Source organism: Phyllobates terribilis, unplaced genomic scaffold (genome assembly GCF_046119375.1).
Source record: "Phyllobates terribilis strain yellow unplaced genomic scaffold, ASM4611937v1 Scaffold_2__4_contigs__length_985480577, whole genome shotgun sequence".
Lineage (NCBI taxonomy): Eukaryota > Metazoa > Chordata > Amphibia > Anura > Dendrobatidae > Phyllobates > Phyllobates terribilis.
In genome coordinates, this window is record NW_027362762.1 from 816780614 (window position 1) to 816799726 (window position 19113).

At 42.7% G+C, this 19113-nt stretch overlaps 1 long non-coding RNA gene across 1 annotated transcript; it reads left to right on the forward strand.

Annotated features, from left to right (window-relative positions):
- Positions 1 to 17859: 17859 nt before the first annotated feature.
- LOC141253003 (uncharacterized) lies at positions 17860 to 18749 on the forward strand. The gene is made up of 3 exons (XR_012314189.1): positions 17860 to 17988; positions 18063 to 18169; positions 18289 to 18749. It is a non-coding gene; the product is annotated as an uncharacterized lncRNA (long non-coding RNA).
- The last annotated feature ends 364 nt before the right edge of the window (positions 18750 to 19113 follow it).

Here is a 19113-nt window from a genome sequence, read left to right on the forward strand (position 1 = left end):
ACTGCAATGAGAAAAAACAAAGCATGACATGGCTGATAACGGAAAACAATACATGGTGATATAATAAAAACTTCAGGTTTAAAATAAATTAAAAAAATTGTAGGACTTAATTTGCCAAAGGCACCCCTACCCAAGACCTGATGGATGTTAAGCCAGTTGATGTTAAGCCTGGCATAGGGGCTGAATGATCCAGGGTCTCCACTGCATCCAGGTGTTGGCTCCTCCAATCCGTCGTTGGCTTGTCTCCTCTTCTTCGCGATCTTCTTGAATCCGGTCATGCTGTCCTCTTCTCTTTGCCTCTTCTTTCTTTTCTTCTTTTCCTGTTCCAATCATTTTTTTTTAATTTTAACACTTTTAACAAACAAAAATACACACCTTTAAATCAGGAAAGAAAGGGAAGGAACTATGGAGGGTGGAAGGGAAGAAAGCAATTTAATAGGAAGGAAAATGTGGTAAGGGAATGAAATGTAGGGATGAAAGAGAACCAATAACATACAAGAGGTCAATTTGACCTTTTTGTCAATATTTATTACAAAATGATACGCTATTTAAATATGAATCCTGAAGTAGTGTATAATTCACAATATTGATACTATAACTTATCCATAAGTATTGACTCAACAAGTGATAAAGATTATACAAAAAGAGAAAGAGAGTGAAGTCACAATGTACTTTGGAGGACTTGGCTATACTGGGTTATTATCAATCCAAGGTTTCCACCTCTTATAGTATGTAGGGTAATAATTGTTGGGAATGGCGTAACTTTTTTCATACATGTTGTGTAAAGAAATTATATCAACTATTTCCGAAATGGTCGGAATTGAGGTTTTCGTTCAATTAGCTGTGATTGAATTTTTAATAAATAAGAAAATATGTATCAAAATTGGTTTGAAATCAGGAACAATAAATTCCATATCAAGGGATAGCAGTGCCATTTGAGGGGAGATAGTGATCTATTTTTGCAGTATTTTATTAATAAGAGCAAACAATTCCTTCTACAAGTTCTTTAATTTTGGGCAATTCCAGAAAATATATAGGAGATCGCCATTGAGGTCACAACCTCTCCAACATAGTGGTGATTGTCCAGGGAAAATTTTGACCTATCTGGAAGGTGTGTAGTGCCATCTCGTGAGGGTCTTAAAGTAGGACTCATTTAGGGTTAAACAAATGTTCGAAGAGTAAGAATGTATTAAAGCTTCTTGCCACTGGTCTATGGAGAATGATTTTTTTAGATCCTTCTCCCAGTTAAGCATATATGTTTATTTTATCGAAGAATATATCTTGTTTAAAATAATCAAAGATGCTACTAGTTTTCAAGAAGATGTTCTTATTGACATTACATAAGAGAAAACTAACAGTATCTGTTAACGGATTTTTGTTATGATGTACAGTGCAGACCAAAAGTTTGGACACACCTTCTCATTTAAAGATTTTTCTGTATTTTCATGACTATGAAAATTGTACATTCACACTGAAGGCATCAAAACTATTAATTAACACATGTGGAATTATATACTTAACAAAAAAGTGTGAAACAGCTGAAAATATGTCTTATATTCTAGGTTCTTCAAAGTAGCCACCTTTTGCTTTGATGACTGCTTTGCACACTCTTGGCATTCTCTTGATGAGCTTCAAGAGGTAGTCACCGGAAATGGTTTTCACTTCACAGATGTGCCCTGTCAGGTTTAATAAGTGGGATTTCTTGCCTTATAAATGGGGTTGGGACCATCAGTTGTGTTGTGCAGAAGTCTGGTGGGTACACAGCTGATAGTCCTACTGAATAGACTGTTAGAATTTGTACTATGGTAAGAAAAAAGCCGCTAAGTAAAGAAAAAGGAGTGGCCATCATTACTTTAAGAAATGAAGGTCAGTCAGTCCGAAAAATTGGGTAAACTTTGAAAGTGTCCCCAAGTGCAGTTGCAAAAACCATCAAGCGCTATAAAGAAACTGGCTCACATGAGGACCGCCCCAGGAAAGGAAGACCAAGAGTCACCTCTGCTTCTGAGGATAAGTTTATCCGAGTCACCAGCCTCAGAAATCGCAGGTTAACAGCAGCTCAGATTAGAGACCAGGTCAATGCCGCACAGAGTTCTAGCAGCAGACACATCTCTACAACAACTGTTAAGAGGAGACTTTGTGCAGCAGGCCTTCATGGTAAAATAGCTGCTAGGAAACCACTGCTAAGGACAGGCAACAAGCAGAAGAGACTTGTTTGGGCTAAAGAACACAAGGAATGGACATTAGACCAGTGGAAATCTGTGCTTTGGTCTGATGAGTCCAAATTTGAGATCTTTGGTTCCAACCACCGTGTCTTTGTGCGACGCAGAAAAGGTGAACGGATGGACTCTACATGCCTGGTTCCCACCGTGAAGCATGGAGGAGGAGGTGTGATGGTGTGGGGGTGCTTTGCTGGTGACACTGTTGGGGATTTATTCAAAATTGAAGGCATACTGAACCAGCATGGCTACCACAGCATCTTGCAGCGGCATGCTATTCCATCCGGTTTGCGTTTAGTTGGATCATTTATTTTTCAACAGGACAATGACCCCAAACACACCTCCAGGCTGTGTAAGGGCTATTTGACCAAGAAGGAGAGTGATGGGGTGCTAAGCCAGATGACCTGGCCTCCACAGTCACCAGACCTGAACCCAATCGAGATGGCTTGGGGTGAGCTGGACCGCAGAGTGAAGGCAAAAGGGCCAACAAGTGCTAAGCATCTCTGGGAACTCCTTCAAGATTGTTGGAAGACCATTTCCGGTGACTGCCTCTTGAAGCTCATCAAGAGAATGCCAAGAGTGTGCAAAGCAGTCATCAAAGCAAAAGGTGGCTACTTTGAAGAACCTAGAATATAAGACATATTTTCAGTTGTTTCACACTTTTTTGTTAAGTATATAATTACACATGTGTTAATTCATAGTTTTGATGCCTTCAGTGTGAATGTACAATTTTCATAGTCATGAAAATACAGAAAAATCTTTAAATGAGAAGGTGTTTCCAAACTTTTGGTCTGTACTGTATATAATAATGCATGAAAGACAATTAAAGAAGAAATGCTTAAAACTAAGTTATCAAGTATATAGTGATTAGAGATGCGCGAACGTCTCGAGACCTAGCCAAGTATTCTTGGCGTGCTTGTCAAATATGTTTGCGTCTCCGCGGCTGCATGTCTCATGGCTGTTAGACAGCCGCAACACATGGTGCTGGTGCTTGAAATCATTGTCTTTTTCTGTAAACCATGGTTACCTCCAAGGGAATAAGTGCAGTCATCATTCCTTTGTATTAGAACGGCTTTACAGGCAAGGACATGCCTATCGTAAAATTATACACTACATACACACTTATATGTACACTCTATTGTCTACACTATATACTACATTCACATTTATAAATACACACTATTGTCTACACGATATACTACATACACACTTATCAATACTCACTGTTACACTTCTCAAAACTGAAAATCAATCACTTATCAAGAACATTCGTCAAAAACTTCAAAGACAGAGGTTCCTCAGCTGAGAGAAAGGCTTCACAGCATTGAAAATTTTCCAGCAAGTGCCAGGTCTCTTTCCTAAAGAGGATTCAGCTATGGGATTGGTTTAACACTAGTGCAGAGCTTGCTCAGGAATGGTAACAGGCAGCTGTCAGTGCTTCTATACGTACATTGAGGTGAAGCATTTTAGAGGTAGGCCTGGTGTCAATAAGGGCAGCAAAGAATCCACTTTGTAAAAAAAAAAGCATCCAGTATGACTGACATCTGCAGGAAGTACAGGAATTGCACTACATAAGACTGGAGTAAAGTTATTTTCTTTGATGAAGTCCCCTTCAGACTGTTTGGGACATCCAGAAGAATGATTGTTTGGTGAAGAAAAGGGGTTGAATGTTACCATACGTTCTGTATTATGCCAATTGAAAATCATCCTGAGACCATTCATGTGTGGAATTGCCTTTCACCTAGAGCAATTTCTCCCAATAACCCAAGAGCAATTTGGTGAACAACGATTTTTCCAGCATGATGAAGACCATGTCACAAGGCCAAAGTGATAACTAAGAGGTTTGGTGAACAAAACATTACAATTTTGGGTCCATGACTAGGAAACACCCCAGATCTCAATCTCACCTGTGGTGAATGCTCAAAAAGCGGGAGGACAAACAAAAACACAGAAAATGTGATAAACTCTGAGCACTGATTAGACAAGAAAGCTGCCAGGGTGAAGCACAGAAGTTTTGAAAAATAAGGGACACTGTAACAATTGAGTGTTCGCATAAACTTGATGTTTTTGTCAATAAAAAATAAAAACTTATGACATGCTGATAATTGAAACATCTGACTAAAAAATAAAAAAAAAACCTCACTGAAACAGCACTTTGTGAAAAGCTAAATTTGTGTCATTCTCAAAACCTTTCGACAAGACTGGTTGCCGTATGTTGAGTCAGGAAGGAATTTTCTCCATAATATGGGGCAATTAGCATCTGCCTTTTGGGGTTTTCGTCTTCCGCTGGATCAACATCTTAGGTTATATTGATCTTGATGGACTTATGTTTACTTTTTATGACTGTACACACTATTATGAACAATATATATTACATGCACACTTATATACACACACACTATTGTCTACACAATATACTGCATACACACTTATATGTACACACCATTGTGTACACTATATACTACATACACACTTATATGTACACACTATTGTCTACAGTATATACTACATACACACTTATATGTACACACTATTGTGTACACTGTATACCACATACGCACATATATACTCACTATTGTGTACACTATATACTACATACACACTTATATATACTCACTATTGTCTACACTATATACTACATACACACTTATATATACACACTATTGTCTACACTATATACTACATACACACTTATATGTACACACTATTGTGTACACTATATACTACATACACACTTATATGTACACACTATTGTCTACAGTATATACTACATACACACTTATATATACTCACTATTGTCTACACTATATACTACATACACACTTATATATACACACTATTGTCTACACTATATACTACATACACACTTATATGTACAAACTATTGTCTACACTATATACTACATACACACTTATAAATACACACTATTGTCTACACTATATCATACTTACACACTGTAAGGCAGCGCTAGTCATCATAATGGGGGATACTCGCTGCACCGGGTCAATTAATGCACACCAGCAATGTCTTTCCGGTATTTCACAATGCTGCAGTTTATTGCACTTCATAAACCACAGTTCACACATATAATGTCCATGAGCCCAAGTGGCAGACAGGCCCACTTGGCCCAGGTTACAGCCTTCAGCAAGGTAATACTTTAGCAATGTCCATACAAGTGTCCATATAACAAAGTGTATTACCTTTGCCGGGTTTTAGCTGCTGCAGTCCATTTAATCTGCCACCACTGTGGCTTTAAGGCTTTCCCAGGTGGGGGTCTCTAGCCGTCGTCCCGTCTAAGGCTACTGGAATGTTTCATTCACACACATCCAGTCTGCGCCTTTCCGGACTCTTCACCAAGCCGCTGCCTTCCAAGGCCACTGGCATCTACACAAGATCCAGCCTCGACCTTTCAGGCTGCCAGGCTTCACTGTATCACGGTGTCCCACACACACGGGGAACAGGCCTCATGCCCAACACACCGAACACACCAGTCTCCCATCAAGCAGGGTTTATATATCCATCCCGTGCACACACACACACAGACAGGACCTTGCTGATGTCACAGTCATGTGATCAGACAGACATTCTGTGTGCGCAGGACCTGTGCTATGTCACAGTCATGTGACCAGTCACCTGAGGGGGAAGGTACATGGTCAGGTAAAACACATCCTGGACCATTACCGTAATGCCAGAAAGTCGCTGCATTACAACACTTATATGTACACACTATTGTCTACACTATATACTACATACACACTTATATATACACACTATTGTCTACACTATATGATACATACACACTTATATGTACACACTATTGTCTACACTATATACTACATACACACTTATAAATACACACTATTGTCTACACTATATACTACATACACACTTATAAATACACACTGTTGCACTTCTCAAAACTGAAAATGCAACATCAAGAAGGAAAAGTTATGGAATTATGGAAATTGCAGGATCGACTACTGACAGCTCTTATTGCAACTGCTGACAATTATATCCCAGATGTGTTCGATGGGAAACAAGTCTGGAAATGCTGCAGGCCATTATAGCATGTTGAGGCCAGGCAGGCTGCTTCCAATAGCTCGAGCAATATATGGCCTCGCATTGTTGTGTTGAAAATCGGCCACTTGCACACTTTGGAGAAATGGTCATAGCACTGGCTCCACCATCAAATTGATGTAATGATGAAATGTTAGTGCACCTGGAGTGAAGTCTAGAATGGTCCACCTATCATACATTATCCCACCGCACATCATATTCCCGGTAATAGGTGTCATGCTGGGAATGGGGAGAACCCAGCGTATAATGACGGGAAAGGGAAAGGAGCCCTAAATCTAGGGAAGGGTTGAGTGGAGACCCCTAAACAGAACTACTGATAAACCGTAACTGCCCTATCGACCCTAAATAGGTTCGCTGAGCAGGATACCTAGCCCTAGCAGACCCTAAGGCTAGGCACTAGGAAGGGAGCGGGAGAGATGAGCACTAAGTCAGCCCCACTAAAGACTAAAGAACACACAGGGGATACATACAGGGGAATACACTTAGCTCCAAGATGACACAGGAGAAGGCACGGCAACAATTCACGAAGAAACTCCAAGGTAATTCTAGTGGACCACTAGAATCCCAAGCCTGAATAGGTATAACATGCTATCACCAGCAACTCTCTGAGAATCTGAGTGTATTTGAGGAAACGAAAAGGAAATGTTGGCTAACAGTAGAAAGGTGAGGATAAAGCAGGGTCCTAAACGGAAAGGTATAATCCCCAAGCAAGGTGAGGGTCACTGCTGGGTCCTAAAAAGAAAGGTATAATAAAAAGATCATGGAGAAGTTTGTAAAGCCAAACGCAGCAACCTTCTACCGTTGGACACCGCAAGACTGTTAGTCAACTCTGAAAGACTTGTGACAGTAGGACATCTTCATGCCATCACCCACATGGTTTCCAGACAAATCTACAGCTATCATTGTGTCTACGACAAAAGCGAGACTCATTGTTGAAGAGAATAGGTCTCCATTCCAGCCTCTAGTGCAGTTTTGCTCTGCATCAAGATAGCCTTTCAGAGCAGCGTAGTGAGTTCAGTGGACCATCCATAGCTGGTCGTCTAGCTTGTAGCTTAATGTCGTGCAAACGGAGGTGATCATTTGATTGCTTCTATAATGCTTCAGAATACTTTACACTGACAGGCAAACTATTAGCCCACACATAGTCATCTACGGAGTTAACTGATCAGAGATCAACTCTATTGGGCTTTATGCCCAGCGCTGTTAATAGCAGCCTGTGTGCTATCATTTTGCAGCACATATTTTTCTAATGCGCTACTATAAAGAGGCAACAGTTAAATTATTATACAGCGGTCATTAAGGAGGAATTCTATCTATATTTAAAATTTAACAATCCCCGATATTACTGACTCCTTCCAAAACCTACGGTAATCTGGCCATGCACCTCAGATAACTGTTGGCTTAACACACTGATCCTGACTCCCCAAAAGCAGGAACATTTGGCTAGGCTGTGAGTTCCTGTGCTCTTCATGACTTGAGTAGAGTAAGTCCCTGCAGAATCATGTGGCAGCGGGTTATCTTCCCACAGAACTAAAGTATTAGGGAATTATATTCCAACCATCTGATCCTTTTATCCCCTGACTTAGCCTGTTACGTTAAAGCCAGGAGTCCCCCAATATAATAGATATCATTTGCGGGTTTAGCCATCTTTTAACTAATGAGTATTGTCCGGTCATACCAAGAAGCAATCCACTTCTCTATTTAACAGGACTCCCTCATAAAATTCTAAAGTACTTATAAAAACATGCAACTTTATTATTGGGATTTTTAATTCTATAGTTTACAGCTCAATGCCCAAAGTACTGGCCACCTAGGCAAGATCTGCTATAGAGCTTGTGAGCGCTGTTCTGAAGCTGGCTATTACTGGATTACACCAGCTCCAGCCTCCGTGCACTCTTTCGATGCTGCAGAGGAAAAGCTACCTCTACTAGCAGCATCAGAGAAACCAGGTAACCCTCTAGTCACCCCTGGGAACTTTAGGCCAATAGCCTTTCTAAACTGGGATCTGAATATTTTTTTCTAAATTGCTCACTAAATGGTTACATTAAGTTCTATCACAGAAAAAGAAACAGCCTTACCAACACCAGGTCAGAATACCAATGCACTAACAGGATGCAGCAGACCCCCATGATAAAGGCAGTTTTCCTATCCCTAATGCCGAAAAGGCCTTTGATACGGTTTACTGGGCTACTTAGACAAAGTACTCATCAAATTTGGTTTGACTGGCTTTATCAAATCGTTTATAACGTCCCTATATTCCAACACCAACGCCATGGTTCTTTCTTCCTGTTCCTTATCATCCAACTTCAAAAGCTCGAATGGAACCAGACAGGTCAACCCCAATAATTTTTGCGTTAAGTATGGAGCACCTGGCAGAGTCCATTCATTCCAATTCAGACATTTCTGGTCTTAGCGTTGGTAACTTTAAAACATGTTATTGGATTGTAAGCTGATGACTTAATTATCTACTCCACAGATATAGAAATATCCCTTCATGCCGTCATTGCTTTTCTATAATCTTTTGCTGACATTTCATTTTATAAACTAAATGGCAATAAACCTTAAAAATTATATGGTGACCTTTCCACTTGTGATCAACACAAGATTGCCAACTTTGACAATGTACAATTGACAATTTACATTGATTTATATATTTACATCTTGTCACAACAACCGTGACTTTATTGGGTCACAGCTGTTTTATTTACCGTATTTTTCGGACTATAAGAAGTACCGGGCCATAAGACGCACCCCAAATTTTAGGGTGGAAAATAGGAAAAAAAAAATTTTTTATAAGATGGGGGTCCGTCTTATAGTCTGAATAGGTATCTTACCTGGGGGGGTGGTGGAGCTGGGGTCACAGAAGGCAGGGTCGTTCAGGAAGACGGCGGAAGTGGAGGCATGCTGGTACCTGGAGGCTGGGGGCCTGGCACTGGGGGCTTGGTTCCCTGGTACCTGGGGGCCTGGTGCCCTGGTATCTGGGGTGCTGGGGGGCCTGGTGCTGGTGCCTGGCGCTGGGGTGCTGGGGGCCAGGGTGCTGGTGGACTGGTACCTGGGGTGCTGGTGGACTGGTGCCTAGTACCTGGGGTGCTGGTGGCCTGGTACCTGGGGTGTGGCCATTTTCCTGTAGAGCACAGCTTCAGGAACATGGCCGCAGCCACCGGAAGCCTCTCACTCTGCTCTGCAAACTCCGCTCACAGAAATACACCGGCCCCCGTACCCAGCCAGGCCCACCCCCCAGTCAGATATCGGCCCACCTCACCTCTTCTTCCGCCGCTGCCCTGTGATCCCGCTGCACCACCACCAGTAAATTGCGTTCGGACCATAAGACGCACCCCCCATTTTCCTCCCAAATTTGGGAGGAAAAAAGTGCGTCTTATGGTCCCAAAAATACGGTATACCATAACATTTATACAGCAGTGATCAAAAATATACCCTTATTTGGGTGAATGATACTTTAATATATAATCATATTTTATGCAAAACAATAAAAGTTAAATTTTATTCACAAACTTTATTCCCCTCCTCTCCTCTTTTCTTTATTAATCTATAGTCTTATAGGGATGTACACTAATGTGAATAAATGTCCGATGAGATTTGACAATAAACTTATTGCAAATTTGAGACAACATCGTCACATTGGGCACACTATGGCAACCACACTCCATTTTCCACACCACCTCTACTTTAACAAATCCTACCTCTTGTATATGATCTGACTCCCTCTCAGGCACCTATCTCTTCCTTTCTCTCTTTCTTCCCCCTTGTTGTTTTCCTCACTATTTTCATCTCTATATTTTATAAGTCAAACATTTATATGAATTTTTTTTTAAATACTAATGCATCATTTATCTTTTGAAACTTTAACAAAAAATTACAGTTTAAAAAAAAAAAAAATCCACAAGGCCTTAAAAAAGTTGTCCAGTACTTTATATTACCCCCCCAATGTATCCCCCAGGGCCCATAAGGATTTTTGTAAATACCTTACGTTGCTGTTTCTGCCTGTGAGCGGCGCTATCCTTGGCCACTCACAAGCATCATGTGAACACATGATGACATCACGACAAATGAGGCGTGAGTTAGCTGCTGGGTTGTGGGCTGGGTTACCCCTCGCATCACACCCAGCATCCAACGCGCACTTTCCCAACGAATGGGTAGAGGCAGAGCGTGGTGGATGCCGGGTGTGACGCGGGGGAGTATCCCCGCCCACAGCCTGGCATCCACCGTGGAACGCAGAAGACAGAGACACCCGGCTGCTGCCAGCACTTGTCATGACGTCAGCGGTTAATTTGGTTTCGCCAGGCCTACCTCTTGTTCCCCTATACTCCCAATTATGTTATCTACTGTTTCCCTTTGGAGAACCTGGGAAATGTGTCCTCTATGTGAGATCTCAATTAGAGAATTAGAGCCCCATATCCCTTATCAATTCTGTCTACATGGGAGGTAAACAGTCTGAGAACTTGGCAGATAATAGCAAGGATTCCTTGTTTCTTTAGTTAGACATAATTATTAAAAAGTAATAGCGCCAACGTGGATCTTTCTATCAATACTTGCAGATCTGACACCTCTTATTGTCCTTCTATTATCAACACACATCCCCTCTTTCACCCTTCCACCATTACCTCCTTATTGAGGATACATCTGAAAAAGTTTTGTAAACCTTCTATAAGATACTGAATTCCCATTTTCACCATGAAAGTGTTCTCACGACCAATATTCATTCAAGAGTCATGGTTCATTACAACTGGTCCCTGTGGTCCCCCCCCCCCTAGTGGTCCCTATTATTATGCTGTAATGTCCTATCCCCACCTTCTCCGCCTCTCTACCCCTCCTATTATTTCCACTTTTTCACATGCTGGATGTTTTCATCACTCAATGTTATGGCAACTTTCATCTATAATTTGTCTACACTTTTGCGTTCTCTGTTCATTGTTTGTATATTTTTCTTTGTTTATAAAATCAATAAAAACTTATTGGAGAAAGAAGCGCTCCAAGCTAACGATTCCCTAATCCATCCTAAATATCTATGTGATGGAGGCAGATTAAGATACTCACCAATCACCGTCTTCTCCCTTCCTCTCTTCTCTCCCTCACTGCTCCTATACTCATGTATGCCTGATTCAGCCGAGCATGCATGTGCTTTCCATGGGAGGATAATGGGCCTGCCCACAAAATTCAGTCAATTCAGATAATTTTCCTTTAATGTGAATGGGCACTAAAGAACTGGACCACATGGCCGCTATGGGGACCATGAACAGGAGGAGCCTAGTGCCGAATGCTTATACCGTATATGTACATTATAAGTTATGATGGCTTATAAGGAGTAGACTCACATGCTCAGCCCACTACATACCCAGTGGGTGTCGGCTGTTTTACACAGCAGACAATTGCTGCAATTCAAGCTAGCTCTGATTGCAACTGTTTAACCCCTTAGCTTCCATAGTGACCAGCAATTATGGTGGCTAAGCAGCTAGACAGGGTGTCTCTGTGACCACCACTGGGTTGCTTAATGGCAGCCAGGGGCCAATAAGAGGTCCCATTTCGGATCTTTGCTATGGGGTCTGTGGATTTCTATGTACACCCCTATATGACCCGATAAGAATTATCCTGAGGGTTAAGCAGGTGGACTAACATGTTCTGTGTCCTCCCAGTATTCCTCTCTCTGCATATCATACCATGAGTATCCACCTTAGTACACGCCGTATTTTGAAAATCGTATTTATCTGTTTTCTTTTCTAAAAGTGTTTATTTTACATCAACATGAAACATAAGAATGGGAAATTTCTATTAACTGATTAGCTGCAGTGGTCACACAATGGCCCCTACGAGAAGGAGAAGCCAGGAGGTCGGCGGGGACACTGACAGCAGCAGTACTGGGGGTCTGAAAGGTAAGTATGAGATTATTATTCCAAGGCATCTGATATTCATAAGATGTATATATATATATCTCCTATGCTTTAGACACATATACACACCTTAAGAGTGTTAGATGGTTAGTAATAATATATATTTTTTCACAATGTCTATTATAATATATAATAATATAACATTTTAGAATATGTATATAATAGATTGGACAGTCAGCCATCATGACAGCGCGTTGTTGGTCTCACATGTGTTGTCACAGTGACATAGAATGCTGTGAGGTTATACAATCTATGCACTCGGTGACATCAGCGCCATTTTCAGAGTTGACGTTTTCGCTGAGACTCTACCTTGGTTTTGGAAGTGCGAGCTAGTTTGTTTCATACATCTAGTGCTTTACTTCTACAGCTTCTTATTGATATTTTGGCACCATAACATCCGTGCCATCAGAGAACTTAGTTCTCATTTTCTATCACTCTACCATCTCAGCCCCGGGAAACTAAACCATGACTTCCAGGGAGCTGCATCAGCTTATTGCTGACAATGAGACTTGGATGAGCCGACCAGAAAATCAGGGTAAGTGAGAGAATATTCCCACCTTATAGGATCTTTTCTGGGAGGAGATTTCCCTGGGGTAAGCGGTTTCAGTACACTCAGTGCATCTTCCACCTTTTTATTTATTTATTTAGCCCAAACATTAATCAATTTTTTCTCCTCTCCCTAAACCCTAAAGCAGCAGCAGGTTCACTCCGTTTGGCTCGAAAGTGTTTTTTATAAACATTTGCATATTTATAGTAAATTGTATTTCTTTATAGGTCCGGCTATGATTGTCCATCAATTGAGATCTTCTCAGAGGGATCAGAGAAGACCAATTACTACTGGTGGACACAGAACAGACGCCACTGCTGTCACTGCGAGAGGCAGAGAAGCCAGAACTCATCTCCGGCAAAGAGGACAAGAGAGCAGAGAAAGAAGCCGCTCTCCGCTTAGACCAGTCCCCGCAGAGCCCTCCAGAGAAACATCAGAGAGCAGAAGGGATGACAGTGGATCCTCAGACACCGCCACTGAGTTTGAATTCAGACGGCCATTTCCCGTTCTGCCCAGCCGCAGACTCAGGGAGTCTCCAGCTGCAAGTGGATCTCCTGTACAATTACTGCAGGCAAACCGTCTGTTCAACATCATCTTTCAGCAGCAGGGAATGGGAGTGATGATGCCTCCTCCACAGATGCGGCCACCATCACCACCTGCACAATATAATCTGCAGGAAAGGCAGCAGACTTGGCGAGCTCAGCAAATTAGGAACCTCCCAACAAGAACTGTAACGTCTCAGGAGGAGTTGTGTGTCATCTGCATGACGGATTATGAGACCGGAGAGGAAGTCACTCATCTGCATGACGGATTATGAGACCGGAGAGGAAGTCACAGTGCTACCATGCAATCATTGTTTCCATCAGGGTTGCATCTCTACCTGGCTCAACTCCAACCTTCGGTGCCCCCTGTGTCGCAAACACTGCTTCCTTTTAAAATTCAGTGGAACATCTTAAATCTTCATGGAAGAAGTTAAGAGTTTGGCAGTGACACTAGAAGAGTCCATCTTGTACATCAGCCCAGGTAAGACAGAACATATAGATTACATCTGCTTTCATTTCAATTGGTAAAAAAAATAATTCACCTTTACTTCTGTTCTGTCTTTTCTTTAGTTTACCATCAGCTTTGGGAAACATCGTACCAGTACTGAGTTCTCAGATGAGGATCAATGAAATAGCGGTCTTCTTTCTGTGATATTATTGAGACTCTGAAGAAGAAACTTGTTCCTGCACATGACGATTTTCGGATGAACCCTCTTCTCTCTTTTCTGTGAGGAGATTTTGAGGACGCTCTGGAAAGTAGAGATAGAGAGGAAACCAGGCTCTCCAATATAAACCGAAAGTTAGAAGTTTATTACAACAATCATCAGCAAACTTCTGTGTGCAATGGGCCAACATTTAGGTCACATGACCTTGTTCATAATATATATATATATATATGTATATACATTAAAGAATGTTATACCAATTATATTGATTCTGTGTCTTTCACCTTATTTGCATGGTATGCATACTGGGAACTCCATAACATTGTGCACAGAGCAGGTGGATAGATGATAAATGTCTATTCTAAAAAAAAAAGTTGTACAAACGTCAAAAAGAATGAACATATGTACTGAAATGTCAAAAGGACTTGCTGTGGATATGATCCGTTTGTTGTCACTTCTTTTAACTTCTTCAGGCTTCAAAAGCTATGAAGCGGCTAAAAGAAGTGATTGGTCTTTTGTTCTAGAAGCTTCTGCTTGGAAGCCGCTACTATTTTATATATAAATTGATTTCGCAGTGAAACTGCCACAAAAAAACGAACACAAAGACATCGCAAAAGACACCTCAGGTAAAACTCGATGGACACCATGATGAGGATATCTGGCTGAGTGTCTACTGATCACTGCTTGTAACCCTTTTTTCTCCATAGGGATAGTGTAGTGATAGACGGATGGGATATAAGTAGTGTTGAGCATTCCGATACTGAAATATTGGGTATCGGCCGATATTCGCGGTATCGGAATTCCTATACTTAATTCCGATGCTTAATTCCGATACTTTTACAATATCGAATACCGGAATCGGAAGTTCCCATAATGCCTGCGCTCTGCAGTGTCTCTGAAGGATGACAAGCTGGATGGCAGCGCTCAGCTGAGATCCAGCCTGTCATCAGAACGCCATCCCAGCGTGAGAGAATTCTCCTGATTGTTTAAAAGCCGGCGGGCGGTAAAAAGCCGCCGGCTTTTAAACAATCGCACAGCCCCATACTGCTTCCCCGCAGCCTCCCACCCCGATCCTCCGCTCCCCTCGCCACCTCCCATCCCGATCGTAAGTTAGGACCCGGGCGGAGAGCACAGCACCAAGGAGCTGGGAGCGAAGGACCCGGGCGGGGAAGTCGGCAGTGAAAAGACTTCACCGCCGGCTTTCCCGTTCTGTGCTGCGCTTTCCCGCCGGATATTTCAAATGAACAGCTGAGGTATCAGCTGATGCCGATCAGCTGTTCATTTGAAGCAGCCGCGGTGCCCTCAGAGGGTTCATGTGAGTTCATACTTGACTGCATGAACTCACATGAACTTTCCCACGGTCGCACAGGTCAGCCTCACCTCCCAGACCCGTCATGATTGGTGTGTGTGGGGTGTCTGTGCTATGTCTGCGGGTGTGCGCGGTGTCTGTGCGATGTGTGCGGGTGTGCGCGGTGTCTGTGCGATGTCTGGGGGTGTGTGCGGTGTCTGTGCCATGTGTGCGGTGTCTGTGCGATGTTTGCAGGTGTGTGCGTGCAGGCAGACATAGGCCGATGTGACACTACTACTCCCATCGGCCTATGTCTGTCCCCCGTCCACTCGTGCCAGCAGGATCAGCTCGATGGGAGCAGTAGTTCCCATCAGCCTAATCCTGCTATATAAATTGCCCTACTGTGTCCCCAATAAATGTTAAATACATGTCATTGGTGGCCAGTGGTTACCTAAAAGAAATTAGTTCATACATTACCTGTCCCCGCCGATCGCCACCTAAAATAAAGTAAAAAATAAAAAACTACACCTATACTCACCTAGACACCTAATTCCCCGAAGCCATCGATCTCCTGTAATAAAATAGAAAATAATAAACCACAACCTTATCCTTACCCCTCCGTAGTAGTCCACGAGTGTCCCACGAAGATCTCCAGTTCAGAGCAGCCGCATAGAATGTGACCGCTCTGAACCGCTGCGGCCGCTAGAATGATGGGGCCGTTAAGCAGCCCCGTCATTGCATAAGCGGGTTCGCCGGAGTTCAGGCAGCGCTGCTCCGGTTAGCTGCTTTACGGCCCTGCTGTATCGTGAGAAATTCCCACGGTACAGCAGTGCCGTAAAGGAGGTCTCCGGAGCAGCGTTGACTGAATGCACTCCGGTGACCTCAGTCAGTGGCTCCTGCTGCCGGGAGCGGACGTGTTCCCGGCAGCGTGAGCTTACAGCAGCCATGCACAGCTGTCACCATCTCCAGATGTGACAGCTGTGCATGGGAGATCAGCGCAGGAACGTGGACAGGTAACTATTTTTTTTTAGTAAGCTAAGAATTAAATAAAATGGTGTGTTTTATTTCAAATAAATTATTTTTTTCTGGGTGTAGTGTGTGTTTTTTCTTTTTAACACTTTGTAGGTTAGTAATGGGGGTGTCTTATAGACGCCCATCATTACTAACCTGGGCTTCATGGCAGCTGGCGCTGACATGAACCCCAGCCCTATTACCCCACTGCCACCGCACCAGGGCAGCGTGGAAGAGCGAGGCTAAGCGCCAGAATTGGCGCATCCTATGGATGCGCCATTTCTGGGGCGGCTGACGGCTGGTGTTTCTAGCCTGGGAGTGGGCCAATATTCATGGCACCCTTCCTGGGCTATTAATATCAGCCCCCAGCTGTCTGCCTAGCCTTTGCTAGCTATTAAAATAGGGGGGACCCCACGTCATTTTTTTGGGTGGGTCCCCCATTTTAATAGCTAGTAAAGGCTAGGTATTCAGCTGGGGGCTGATATTAGTAGTCTGGGGAGATCCGTGGGTATTACCCCCTTCCCAGGCTTCAAACATCTTCCCCAGCCGTCTGCTTAACCTCCGCTAGAGACTAAAATTATGGGGGATCCCACGCCAATTTTTTTTTAAATAAATCCTTTATTTTAACACTAAATGACATTTGATGAGTTAATAAAGATGCAGTCCCTAAATTATTATTTATTTTTTAATTAATTTTTCCCAAAAATTTTGACGTGGGCTTTGCCATATTTTTGTATGCCAGCCAGGTACAGCATCCAGCTTCTATGAACGCGCCATTTTCCGGGGTGGCTGCGGACTGCAATTTGCAGCGGGTGGGGCCCAGAAAGCTTGGGCCTCCCTGCGCTGCAGATTCCAGCCCCCAGCTGCCTAGTTGTACCTGGCTTTCTGGGCCCCACCCGCTGCAAATTGCAGTCCGCAGCCGCCCCGGAAAATGGCGCGTTCATAGAAGCGCCATCTTCTGGCGCTGTACCCAACTCATCCAGGGCCCTGGTGCGGTGGCTCACTGGGTAATAAAGGGGTTAAGGCCAGCTTGGCATTATCAGCTGGCCAAAGCCCGAAATTCATGGGGTCACGCCAATATTAGACATGACCACCATGAATTTCTAGTAAAGTATTTAAAAAAAACACAACACCCAGAATAAAGTCCTTTAATTGAAATAAAGACACAATTCTTTATTGTTCTAAATTAAACTATACTTACCATCACGCCCATTCCAGCTGAAGCCAACGATCTCCTGCAATAAAAGTAAAATAATAAACCAACCTCATCCTTACCTTCCCATGGATCCCACGACAGCTTCAGCTCTGCTACATCGAGATGACAGGCTGGACCGCAGCAGAACGCTGCCATCCAGCCTGTCATCCCGCAGACACTGAGGCTATGTGCCAACGATGCAGAAATGAAGCAGAAAATTTCTGCAACATTTCTGCATGTCCCTTGCCAGAAAATCACGTGCGTTTTTTGGTCGCGTTTTTGACGCGTTTTTGTATGCAGATTTTACATGCGTTTTTGTAAGCTTATTTCATGCGTTTTTGAGCACAAATAAAGTTATTGAAAAAAAAAAAAAAAAAGAGGGAAATCCTGATGTCATTTCCTAGTTCAACCCCTCTTCACCATTTTGTTTTTTGCAAAAGACAGTATGCCACAGGAATTGCAGCCCCTGCGGGTCAGCAGACCATGCCTAAACCTTCTGCTAATGACTTGCTTAAATCTCCTGCACTACAACGTTGAGCAGGTAATATAAACTAAGTTTTTTTGGGGTACATTATTTTTATGTAGTGTGTGTACTAACCTATTATTGTTCTATAGGAGCGTTTAAGGAGGAGAAGACGACCAAAAAAAATTTGGGTGCACCCTATCTTGCAGGAGCGGACGGACAAGGGCCACTTTAATGTTCTCTACCCGGATTTAAGGAGGTAAGATATATGTGAAGAAAGTATAATGTCACCCGTCTATGCTGTTTTTTTAAGGTTTTGTTTGTATACTATGTTACAAAATTATCTTTTAATAATTTTTTTTTCTCTGTTTACTATAGTTTTCCTGAAAAATTTAAACAGTTCTGCCGTCTGAACATTATTGCATTTGATCGGCTGCTGAGCCTTATGTCTCCTGACCTGGACTTCCAAGACACTGTAATGCGAAGGGCCATCTCTGCTGAGGAAAGGCTGCTCATCACCTTGCGGTAAGTTGAATGTTGATTTATATGTACCTGGTTTTGTTCGCCACCCTGCGGTGATGGCTGGTGTACCTGGTTTTGTTACCCTGTGGTGATGGCTCCACTGTGTCTGTCTTTGTGTACATATTTTTGGCTTGACCATGAGATCACCATGCACAGAGATCAGATTGAAAAGGTCACTGATGTGTAAACTCTAGAGCAAACATCGTAGGCAAACACAGACACAAAGTCAAAACACATTATAAATTGATATGTGTGAACTCAAGAGAAAACAAAAGATGACCAAAAAAGATTGAAAATGTGGAGCCCCCCCCCCCCCAAAAAAAAACGCGCCCATTGTTGGAATAGTTTTTTGTAATAAAGACCTTAATTTTTTAAAAGATGAATCAATAATGGATAATTACTGTTGGCTTGTATTTCTTTTTATGGCTTTTCTAATTATCTATTTTTCCTTTTCAGGTTTTTGGCCACTGGAGAGAGCTATACATCACTGCACCTCCAATTTAGGGTTGGTAAATCCACCATTTCCAGAATTGTGAGGTGCACATGTACCGTCATCTGGCAGAAGTTGCAGCCCATCGTGATGCCTTCTCCAACCGAGGAGACTTGGCTGCAGGTCGCAGCAGGCTTTCAAACTGTGGCCAATTTCCCAAACTGCATTGGTGCTGTCGATGGCAAACATGT